Raw genomic sequence first — 8221 nt, 5'->3', positions numbered from 1 at the left:
CGGGTGAATGGTTGCCAAGAGACGAGTAAATCCTCAGCGGCTGGAAGGGGCGGGGTGCACAGGGAGGCAGCACTGAGCAAGCGCAACAGAGGGGGTGCGTCGACAACCACTTAACTTCGGAGTTAGTGGGACACCTTTCTTTTTGCTTAGTACGCTTTTCTGCCATTCCTGCCGCATAACTCTCTCTCCCCCAAGCTTTTCCCATGTCCATCCTGTTCTCTCGCAGGCCAGTTTTTCTTCCGCCTCTCTGGGGATTTTTGCGTTGGTTCTCCCTGCCCCCAGGAGTGAGGCGGCTAACGCCCACACCTACCTCGGGTGTGTGTTTGCGAGGTCGGAAAAAACTTAATGGTTTCTGGGCCCTGGGCACCTTTCAGATTCCCCAAGCAAACTGGCTGGAGGTGAAGGCGTGGTCTTCGGGGAGAGAGCGCCGGTGGCTCTCTGGCCCCGGGGACCACCTGTGTGCAGTTAGTGGGACGAAGGGCCTCGGGGAGTCCATCGCCAATGTCGACAGCCGCAGCCGCTTCGGCCCCACTCGGAATGCCACAGCACTTGGTCCAGTGTGTTACATAACATGCAGGCAGGGCTTGGACACCATCCATTCATTCCATAGCGAGTGGTTTACAGCCCAGGTTCTGAATTCAGACTAATCTGACTTGAGATCTCCATTCACCACTTAAACTTTCTGTAAGGCTTTAGGCAAGTAACTTAACTAACCCTCCAAAAACCTGCATCTCCAATCTGTAGGACAAGACTAAGAATGGGACAGCTTTGTAGAGTTATATAAGTATTAAGAAAATACTTGGGAAACAATTAGTGCAGTGGCTAGTGCCTGTTAGAAAGTGTGTGGCAAATGCTGTATGTATCAGATAGTAGCCAATGTTGGACAGTGTTATTTATCAATAGGCATTATTGTCTTGTATTGATCCTCTACTAGGTGCTGGGGAAAAAGATTCCTTCCCAGATACAGTATTTACATCTCCTCCGCCCTCCTCTCCCATCCCTGCCTGAAATAAGTGTGGTCCTCCTGTATGTCAGACTTTGAAGAGTTCTCAAATACATCTTTCCCAGTGAGGGAGAGGTGAGTGAGTATCCAGGAACTTAATGGGATAGGACATCAATATGAGTGCTTACAGGGAAAGTCAGTGATTCTATTGCTAGACACGAAATCAAGACATACGATCTAATTTTTTGTTTTCCTTTTTTTTTTTTTTTTTTTTAGGTATAACATTCGGTAAAGTGCACAAATCTAAAGTGTCCAGAATGATAATTTTTTACATATGCATACACCCATGTAACTGCCACCCACATCAAGATGTGGAACCTTTCCAGCTCATTCCTGCCCCTTCCCATTCAGTATCCCACAAGGGTTACCACTATTTTAACCTCTGTCACCATAGATTAGTTTTACCAATATTTGAACTTGATATGGATGAAATACATAACACGTACAATTTTATCTCTGGCTTCTGTTGCTCAACAGTGTGTCTACGAGATTCATCCATACTGTTGTGTGTAACAATGGTCCATTCTTTTTCACTACTGTGTATTACTTCATTATATAAATATTCAACGATTTGTGTACTCATCCTACTGTTGGTGGACATTTGAGTTGCTTCGTGTTTCTGCCTTTCATGAAGCTGCTGCAAGCATTCTTACACATGTCTTTTGGTGGACATAGCATTCATTTATGTTGGGTATATATATACCTAGGATTGGATTCCTGGTTCATAGAGTGTTCACATATTAAACTTTAAATACACTGCCAAATATAACAATTTATGTTCCAACCAGTGACATGAGATTTCCGTTGTTTCACATCTTTGCCAGTATTGGTATTTTCAGTCTTTTTAATTTAGAAACTGGGGGAGGATGTGTATTTCACTGTGATTTACAATTGCATTTTTTTTTTGATGTTGAGCAATTTTTCAGATGCTTATTGTTCATTTCAATACCCTTTTAATAAAGTGTCTGTTCAAGTCTTTTGCCCATTTGTGCGGAGTTATTTGTCCTAATGTCTATGAGTTCTTTACATATTCTGAATATGAGCCCTTTGCCCAATAGGTGTATAACAAATATCTTTTCCCAATCGGTGTTGACTTTTAGTTATTTTAATGTTATATTTTGATGAACAGAAGCACTTAATTTTAAAGACATCTGAAATATTAATCTTATCTCTTATGATTAGTGTTTGGTATGTCCTGTTTAAAATAATCCTAAGCCCCTAAAAATAATCTTCTTTGTTTTCTTCTAAGAACTTCATTGTTTTAACTTTCACTATCTGTAAGGCCTTGGGCAAGTAACTCAACCATCCTTCCATGAACTTCCAACCACAATAAAGTTAATGCAAATTATTACATTGGCCTTCGGACCATTTCTACTCTTTCAGGACAAAACTAGGAACCTAACACAGTTCGCCTCAAGGTAGAACACAGGACAAAAATTCTTAACCTAACGTTTGACCCAGCATGGTTTAGTTCTGCCTTTTCCTGGGTGAAATTTTGTTCAACTTCCTGAACAAAATTATTCTGTGGTAGGTAAGAGGTGAGAGCTAAGAGCCAGAAAAGAAACTCATTATATATGAGTTCTCAAATATATATACATGTATATATGTATTTTTTTTCCTTGGGCCTCTTTTTATCTCTGATGCATTAATGGACTTTTCTATAATTTTGTTTCAGGGTTTTGTTTTGTTTTTTTTAATACACTGTGTTCTTTCTGCCTCATAAAACTGGCATCCTGGAGCTGGAAGGAGTCTTAGAAAGTGGCCAAGTTCTGCCCATTGGACATGGAACCACATATTGAAACTCTTCTTCCTGGATTATTGGTGCCTCCTTCTTGCCAAATTCCAGCCCCTGCTGAGCACATCCAATCAGAATGGTTTAAAGACCTTTTTTGCATTCTGAGTGATTCACTGGCTTCACTGATTTATACCTAGGGAAACCGAGGGACAAAACAGTCTTTAAAATGCAAGCGTACCTCACTTGTAGTGATGATCCTGAAACAGTTTTCTGTCTCAATAGATTCTGATTTTAAATACTTCAGAAAAGCAAAGAAATTCTATCATAGTCCTACTGTAAGTCAAGAAAGACCTTTTGTATAGTGTCTAGTTATCTCCTGATCTATCAGTTTCTTTGAGCTATTTCTTAAGTCTTGAGTTTTTTTGTAATAAAAACATTACAAATGTTTATTCAAATGCGCTCATCTAAATATTTTATCTTTCTTGAAATGATTCTTACGTGAAGTTCTTACCCACATTTAACATACGTGTAGAGAAGTACACCGCTCATAAGAGCACAGCTCAATGAATTTTCGCAAATGGAATGAACCTGTGTTGCTAGCATACAGATCAAGAAACAAAGGAACATCAAAGCATTTGTGGACATATTTTAAAACCGTCACAGTGGCACTGTGTACATCCTAGTGAGTTTCTGGTGGGGCAAAGACATGACTTGGCTTTTCAGTTCCCACCTACAACTCTCACCAGTAAATCTCTCTCTCCTCTCTGGCTCCCGCAGTCCGATATTTTTCTCGGGTGTTGCAGAAGGACAAGTGGGTTTGGAATAAAATGGTGTAAGTTTTATTTGGACAGATTCCAGAAGTAGTGGAGCCTAGAGCTGGTCATATTTGGTGGGACAGGAAGAGAGGAAGGGGCTGCATCTTCAGGCATGGCTGTAGCAGCAGGCTGAAGCAGAGCATGGCAGCAGAGGCACTGCCACCAGAGCAGCATGAAGGGGTAAGGTAGGGATCCAGAAGGGGAATGGGAGTGATGGTGGCAGTGCCAGGGAAAAGATGATGCCAAATATAAACAGTGCCGACTTTATCCCTCCAATCTAGATGTCTCTAGACTCCTTTCCTGCCCACCCCACTAGCAGTATGTCCCTGGAGAAAGGATGTAGACTTGAATGAGACAGCGGGCAAACCTTTTTTCAGGCAAGGTGAAACCTTAGACAAATCGCTTAACATCTCTGAGTCTGAGCTTCTTAATCCAAAAATGGAAATGATAACAGCAGTTAGCCTACCTGCTTCGTGGTGCTGGTTGCCAACCGTGCACCCCTTTCTCATTTCACTGTCAGGACACCTTGGGAGGCAAGTCGGATGAGAGCAGAAAACGGGAGATTCTGAATCCCTTGCTGTGGCTACCATCACTTCTAGGGCCCCAGATTTCTTATCTAAGGATTCACATTTTTTCAAATCTCCCTTCTGGGAAAAGGGATTTCATAAAAATGCAAATTGTGAATTGATTATTTCATTATATCTCATGACCAGCCACTGGGTCCACTCTGAACCTGCCTTATATTTAGGCCCAGGATGTCTTTCCCACCATCCTGCCAGAATGCCTGAAGCTCCCAGCCCTGGAGTCCATTCCTGTTGGGGAAGAGATTCTGGTCATTCCCACATAGCTTGCCAGAGGAAGAGTACAGCCGACTGCCAGGGATGGCAATCTCCCCTAACATGTGTCATTCTCAGTGTTCATACGCTGGTCTTCCAGTCTTCGTATCAGTCCTGATTCTTAGTTGTCAGCACTCAAAAATGACTCTGGCTGATTTAAGCAAAATGGAATTTAGTTCCAAGATATTGGTGAGCCCACAGAATTAGCAGAATAGCTGGAGAACTTGGCCAATTGACTCTGCCACCAGAAACAAGGTCGAAAACTCATACTGTGGCACTGGCCCAGGAAAACACCATGAAGGACATAGGCAGCCTTGCCACTCCTGTCTCTGGAAACTGGATGTAATTGCCTCTGCCACCACACTGTCACCTGTAGATAGTGGGAGTCTCTGTGAACCTGTGTCCCTGCTTCTTCCCATCACTGGTTTCTGATTCGAACCCAGAGTGGGTGGGATTCTCTCAAATCAGCAAAGCCCAGATGGTATGGCCAAGCCCTGGCTTGGCTGCAAAGAAGGCTGGTGAACAGATCATCTGATATTTTGAGCTTTAACTCTGGGAAGTAGACTTTGCCTCTTAAAGGTAGAGGATTCTCTAAATAGAGGAAGGAGGTTCAGATGCTGGATGGCCAGAATATGCACATCTCCCTTCCAGCCTTCCGCCACAATCTCTTGTGAGCATTGCCTAAACAAATTGGCATTCTTTATTCCAGCTAGCTGTGGGACACAGATGCAGACGGGATTCCGAAGCCTCTGCATCTGAGGGTCAGAAAAATGGACTCTTGGGAAGCTCCTAGGAGGGACACCATCCAGCTGACCTTGCCCTGCCAATACTTTCTGCTCTTGGCCAGGTGACACTTTTCCTCTTCAGAATTCCTAGAATAGGCACTCAGCGAATATCTGATGGAAAAAAAAAAAAAAAAACAGAAAGAAAAAAAAAAAGAGGACTTGGGTAACCACCCCTCCCTCAGGTCCTGGGATCTATCCCTGGCTCTGTGTGATATGGTTCACTTCACTGCTGTGGGCTTCAGTTTCCCCATCTGTTTAAAAAAAAAAAAAAAAAAAAAAAACCAGCTTGACTAGCCTGCAGTGCCTTCAGCTCCAGCAGTGAGCGTCAAGGAGCTAAAGGGTGTGGGGCTGTGCCGCCCACGGTGCTTCATGGGGTTGGCTGCACATAATGACAGTGTCCCAGAGCTGGCGCTTGTGTAACAGGCGGATTTACCGAGAGGGGACGACTGTTTGCTCAGCAGCCGAGAAGTCTATAATTAGACTGTCACAACATCAGCAAAAGTACAGGATCAATGTAATCAGAGAAGAAATGGAAAAGAACACGGCATCAGTAAAAGCCTCCAGTGGTTCCCCGTGGTTTCCGGAGCACTAATCACCCAGGCGAGGTTCAATGTCCTGCTTGTGGGTTTCCTCCTGGGTGACGACCAGGTTGGTTTAGGCCTGCTCTGCCTGCCCCTCTCAGCAGCCTGGTGCTCCCCCTCCTCTCTCCCTTCTCCACTCCCTGTGCGCACTGAGTCTTAGCGATGAGGGGCCAAAAGATACAGGACTTGCACCCCAAACTCTGTGGCCCAAGCACCTCTATTCCTCATGATGTGCGTGGTGGGAGGAGAGGGGAGGGAGGAGAACCAGTCACTTTAAAATGCAGATTCCAGGGCCCCATCTCAGCCCTATTGAATCAGAACCGATGGTGGAAGAGCCCTCATATCTGCATTCTCAGACGATTCTATGCATGCTAAAGCTTGGACACTGCCAGGCTAAGCCACCCTCCTGCTGGTGATAGACTCTCCCTCTTGCATCTATTCTGTACCTGGTGTAGTTAGAGCACAGTCAGGCTGCAGTGAGATTCAGGGCAATCCAGGTTAAAGGGCCTTCCCAAAGTCAGGGAATGATAATGGGCTGCTTATTTCCTTTCTAATCACATTAAGAATTCAGAGGTGCCAACACGCTCCTCTCACTAATCCTCATGGCCTCTGAGCCAGGGGTAGTGTCTAGTGTCATTAGTTTCTTTCCACCAAAGTAGATCTGGGCTCAGATCTGTCCCCAAAGGATTGGATCTGAGGGCTTCTAGTCTCCCCTGAGCCTGATCCTCATGGAAACTATTTTTTAAATCTGTAAACTTTTACTTTATTTCTTAAAAAATTTTTACATAAATGATATGTAAAATTACATTACAGAAAAATCAGAAAATTCAGAGAAGCAAAAGGAAGAGATAAATCATGACTAACCCCACAGCAACTGTTCTATTAATGTGTTGGTGTTCATCCATCCACACATGTGTGTGTGTGTGCACACTCACACTCAGACTCACACATTCTATTCCTGTCTCAGTCAGGGTCTCTGAGGAAATGAAGGGCAAACACTGGAACCGGGGATTGAGGAGAGCTAGTGAGGGCAAGGTTAAGGGAAACCTTAAGGCATGGGCGGCCCCATAGGATTGGCAACCAGTGGGGAACCATTTCCACTTAGGCCTAATGGGATGAGAGGGGAGAAGTTACCAGAACCTGGGAAGACTCACTGCGGCTCCGAGGAGCTGCCGCCTTTGGTTGAAGATTGTGATCACCCTTAATCTGCTCCCAGCAGGGAGGGAGCCAGAGGAGAAACACCTGAACTCTTCTTGCCCTCTGCCTGTGTGTGCCTCCTACTGGGACAACCCAATCAGGAGTCAGCCTCTGGAGACCCAGCAGAGTTAGAACGTTGTCTAGACAGGGTGTGGATAGCCAAATGGAGACGGTCTCAGTGCACTTCTTAAGTGTGTTTATGAGTTTCCAATACAGTAAACAATAATGGAAATAACTTAGATTTTAAAAACTCTTTGTATTCTCAGTAATTGTTAAGCGTACAAAGGGGTCTCAGCCATCCCATTACCGGGGATATACCCAAAGGATTATAAATCATGCTGCTATAAAGACACATGCACACGTATGTTTATTGCAGCACTATTCACAATAGCAAGGACTTGGAACCAACCCAAATGTCCATCGATGACAGACTGGATTAAGAAAATGTGGCACATATACACCATGGAATACTATGCAGCCACAAAAAAGGATGAGTTCATGTCCTTTATAGGGACATGGATGCAGCTGGAAACCGTCATTCTCAGCAAACTATCACAAGAACAGAAAACCAAACACCGCATGTTCTTACTCATAGGTGGGAATTGAACAATGAGATCACTTGGACACAGGAAGGAGAACATCACACACCAGGGCCTGTCGAGGGAGGGGGAAGAGGGGAGGGATAGCATTAGGAGGAATACCTAATGTAAATGACGAGTTAATGGGTGCAGCACACCAACATGGCACATATGTAACAAACCTGCACGTTGTGCATATGTACCCTAGAACTTAAAGTATAATAATAAATAAATAAATAAATAAATAAATAATTTTTTTAAAAAAGAGTAAAAAGGGGTCTGAAGACCAAAATGTTTGAGAACCATTGCACTACTCTTTTCCTGTGGGGGTTCAGAGCAGGAGGATCCTATTAGATTATGGGATCAAACTGATTGTCACTAGTTCCCTTTCCTAAATCATAGATGAATACAAAGCAGATTCTACATTAGAAAACTACAGAGTCTGCAGGAACATGGAGAAGTCATCGGGCCCTTTTTTCCTGGCTTTGGGGAGGGTGACTCCAAGTGGACTGTGGGCCTCCCTTCCCCTGGCTGCCTCGTGGGCTTGCTGGTGGCCAGGATGGCCCTGCCAGTCTTGTCCGAGACCTCTGGGCCAAGTCCACATCAGGTCAGGGTTGGAAATCTTCCAAGTGAATTGAGAGTATCTCCTTTGCCTGTTTAAAGACCACAACAGTATATATTAAAAAAAAAA

General features: G+C 44.1%; 1 long non-coding RNA gene across 1 annotated transcript; it reads left to right on the top strand.

Annotated features, from left to right (window-relative positions):
• Nucleotides 1-47: 47 nt before the first annotated feature.
• On the top strand, nucleotides 48-3105 carry LOC126956121 (uncharacterized). The gene is made up of 3 exons (XR_007727158.1): nucleotides 48-94; nucleotides 935-1078; nucleotides 2679-3105. It is a non-coding gene; the product is annotated as an uncharacterized LOC126956121 (long non-coding RNA).
• The last annotated feature ends 5116 nt before the right edge of the window (nucleotides 3106-8221 follow it).

Source organism: Macaca thibetana, chromosome 1 (genome assembly GCF_024542745.1).
Source record: "Macaca thibetana thibetana isolate TM-01 chromosome 1, ASM2454274v1, whole genome shotgun sequence".
Taxonomy (NCBI): domain Eukaryota; kingdom Metazoa; phylum Chordata; class Mammalia; order Primates; family Cercopithecidae; genus Macaca; species Macaca thibetana.
This window is presented reverse-complemented; position numbering and strand designations above follow the sequence as displayed.